The sequence below is a fragment of the Egretta garzetta genome, unplaced genomic scaffold (genome assembly GCF_000687185.1).
Source record: "Egretta garzetta isolate BGI_Z169 unplaced genomic scaffold, ASM68718v1 scaffold467, whole genome shotgun sequence".
In the NCBI taxonomy this organism is placed as follows: Eukaryota; Metazoa; Chordata; class Aves; order Pelecaniformes; family Ardeidae; genus Egretta; species Egretta garzetta.
In genome coordinates this window covers 1394845-1398825 of record NW_009260196.1, presented here as the reverse complement: position 1 = coordinate 1398825, position 3981 = coordinate 1394845, and positions in this window count along the sequence as shown.

The following is a 3981-nucleotide window of genomic DNA, read 5'->3' as shown; positions in this document are numbered from 1 at the left end:
AGAGCGGTTTGGGATATTAGATTTTGATCACCTTTCAATAATACTTTTTTTTTAAATTACTCCTCCCAGTTTCATTGTCACAAATATCTAGGAATCTATTACAAGTAGGTGAAAAATGCAAAATCATTTGCATCGTAATCTGAATATTTCTCCACCTTGTCTATTTAAGCATGACAAACCAATAGAGTCTGATTGTCAGTTCTTACAATATCGCCCCAATATTTTCCATACTTACTTATTGATCTGGAGTTCCTTTGTGAATTGATCATTGCATCTGCTCAAGTCTCTGAAATGTAACTGGTACTGATGGGTGAGAGGGGGCCAAGGGGTAATTCTCTTTGCTGACTGCTTAAATATCACTTCCAAATAATTTTCTTCATACAAGCAATTATATTATGAACTCAAACTTTGTTTCCCACGATTATTCTGTAATATTTGCTTTAAATTCCAGCCATGGCTCTCCCTAAATTGAGGGGCTGAGGAAAGGGATTCCCACAGTAGAGGGATTCAAGAAAAAGCCGGAGGTGATTAATCTAAAAGCCAAGCACAAGAAGTATCATTCAGGTCTGAGTTTGATAGTTTTTAAGCTATTTAGTTGTGGAAGCTGTTCAACCACTGAAATACCAACTGATCTAGAAGTTCATCCGCTGTCAGGCCGCCACTGAACGGAGGTTGGTGTGGAAGGCAGCATGGGTTAAAGGAGCTCAACCAACAGAAAAGCAATAATAACCAGCAGGTTTTATTTCTATAAACACAGATTAGTGCCAACTGGTGACTTCATGTCTATGGAAAAGTTTAAATATTCTTGTCTAAATTAAGCCTTGGAGATTTTGTTCGAAGCGATGTTTTCTAAAACATTTAGTAGGGCAACCGGAGTTGTGCCACAGATGGAGTAAGAAAATCCTGAGTAGAAGCAAAAGGAGAACGCTGACCCTCCCTGAAGCAAGGACAAGACGCGCTTGCAGTAGCGAGGTTTGTGGTTGAACGCCGAAACCCGTCCCTCAGACACCGTCAGTACGACTGCTACGCCAGGCGAAGAAGGGAAGTTTAAACGCCTAATTTCCCTGCTAGCTATATCCCTCAGTTTTCTGCTGAGGAAGAGGAAAACGTGCTGGGACACAGATCCAAAAAGTGTGGCAGTTTCCCTGGAGAGGCAGAGTTCAGGCTAGGATTTCTGAGCCTCCAGGGGATTGCACTCTCCAAGCCACCCCTGCGGAGATCCTGGCCTCCCGCCCAGGCAGAGGAGCATGGCAGTGCCTGGGATGCTGCTACAGGCAGGAGACTTCCAGTCTGCTGAGTCCTTGCAGCTCTTGTTCCCTAATCCCACTGGGGGTACTTTCTCAGTGGTAAGCTACACCTTCTCTCCTGCTCAGAAGAAACCGTGCTGCTCCTGGTTCAGTCTTGCACCACTTGACTGGATTAACTAGCGGCTTGCTGAACCCACAGTGTCCTGGGTGGGGTGTTTGGGGAACTTTAGCTAAATTGCCTGAAATCCCCCATCTGCATCGCAATCCCAAGTCCAGGGGCCAGTTCAGAGCCGCTGACTTTTTGTGATAGCTTATCTATCAGACCGACCCTAGTGGAGATGCTCTCAGGGCCGTGAAGCTCCTGCCACCGCTTACCTGGAAATTAGTGGTCTGTTGGAAACCTGCCCAGGTCCCTGCCTGCCTCCTTCGCAGGCTTTTGGCAAGCTCCTCTCCCAGCACCCTGGCACTGTGCCCCGCTCCGCAGAAGGCTCTTCCAGTTGAGGAGAGCCCACCATGCCACCTCCTCCATGGCTGAAGACCCACAGCTCTATGACAGCTGGCCAGTCCCCCTTCCCCTAAGGCACTGCTCCCTTTCGCAGAGAATTCAGCAATTGTTTGGGTTTAGGTTTGGATTGGAACGGCATCAAAATGGTCAGACTCAAAATCCCCCACAAAAGAGGATTGCGTTTCTTGGTCCTGTCCAAGATCAACAGCTGGAGCCAGCCGCGGCTGCTGGTGCCATGCGCTGGTGGATCCACCCCGGGCAGCCACTCTGCCGGGAGCCGTTTCTGAGGAACAGCCCAAAGAAAGACGGGGCAGATCAGGAAGGAAAAGCTGTCAGAAATGGAGGTGTAGGGAGGAGGCTTTTGGGTTTTGTTTTAAATAATTACTCTTCCCAATAAGAAAAAGACATTACTTAAGCAAAACAGCTCCATATCAGCTACTGAGGCTCCTCCACAAATGCAGCCAGAAAGCAAATGCAATTCAGGAAAAATATAATTTCTTGGTATCTGTTCCACTCTCAGTAAGAGAGGTTAATCCTCCTTTTACCCAAGCTCTTGCCTCCTCTAAGCTTCTTAGCACCTTCTACACCATCCACATTATGAAGACAGAGTTTTTGGGCATCTCTCAAGTTTGCCACTGCCAATGCTGTTGGGAGATTGCATTATTATAGGAATGCAATTTGCTTCCAAATCCTAAAGAAGGAAATACTGAAATAATATAGAAAAAGATGCTGAACAATCACAGCTACTGTCCTCGTTCTTAAAAGAGTTTTATGTAATAATAAGGGCAGTACATTAAAAGACATCTATACACAAACTTTCTTGGGAGTTGTTCTCACCAGAGGAGAAAATCCAATTCCCAGGAGACAGCTATGGCTTTACTGCATGAAGACTTAAATGTAAAATTTGTTTCTTTTAGTTATTTTTCTGATTATAGTATCTTCTCTTCAACATCTAAGGAACAAAACCCCTTTAAATTACTCAGAACTACTGTTCATGATGTGTGGCAAGGAAGGAAGCAATTTTTGGGGGTGTTTTTTTTTTTTTTTTTTTAAAGAGACCACAAAATGGAGACTACAAATACCTAGAGCCATGCAAGAAATGCAAGACAGCACATGCCCATCTGTGATAGCCACGGATTCCTTACGCAGGTACACACCAGCAAAGCAAAAGCTCAATTACACAATAGCTTTCCCTGGCACCTAAGGAGTCAGTCATCCCTGCTTTTTAGAAATCTCAAGCTCACAACCAGGTAAATGAGATCTACAGCTTCTTTGTCAGGAGCGATAGGAAAAAAGGCAGAGCTACACGCCAGCTTTAATGGTAGAGGCGACATCAGTCTCTTCAACATTCTCATTCAAAATGACGAAAGCAAAGGGGTTTTTTATGTTCGCAGTCTGTTGTGTCAATGAAAACAGAACCTGAAAAAATTCTCAGCCATGTTTTTAAAATCAAAATGAAGACGCAAATACTAGTAACTGTCCAAATTGAAGCTAGTAGTGTAACCTGGAAAAGTGGGCTGCTCACAGAGTGAATCCAGATTAAAAAATTATATTTGGAGGCAGATCCTCATGTGGGGCCAAACCAAAGCCCCAGGTGGAAACTTCTCCAAGGTTTGGTATGAATCAAAATGTGGATGAGGACCTACAGCAAGGTGGGCGTCAACCTCTTCTCCCTGGTAACAGACGATAGAATGAGGGGAAATGGTCTGAAGTTGCGCCCAGAGCAGGTTTAGGTTAGACATTAGGAAAAATTTCTTCATAGAAAGGGTTGTCAGGCTCTGGAATGGGCTGCCCAGGGAGGTGGTCGAGTCCCCATCCCTGGAGTTATTTAAAAGACGGGTAGATGTGGTGCTTAAGGACATGGTCTAGTAGTGGGATGGCAGGGTTAGGGTAACAGTTGGACTTGATGATCTTAAAGGTCTTTTCCAACCTAAATGATTCTATGATTCTATGATCTTGTTTCCTAGGCCCACATGAACATCATAGCTTTCATCAATAAGGTATTACATCATTTGCTGCCTTCTCCATACCTCTTCCTCCCCCCCCCCAATCTCTACTCTCCATACGGGAACCCATCAAGAAGTTGCCTCAGATACATTATGCTCAGCTACCACCTCCATACTCATAAAAGAGGCTGATAAATGGATGGTTCCTGATGGCAAGCACATTTTCTGTCGTCAGCATAGCCGGAAGACAATTCGCCTGTGCAAAGGAAATCTGTGCTGTCAC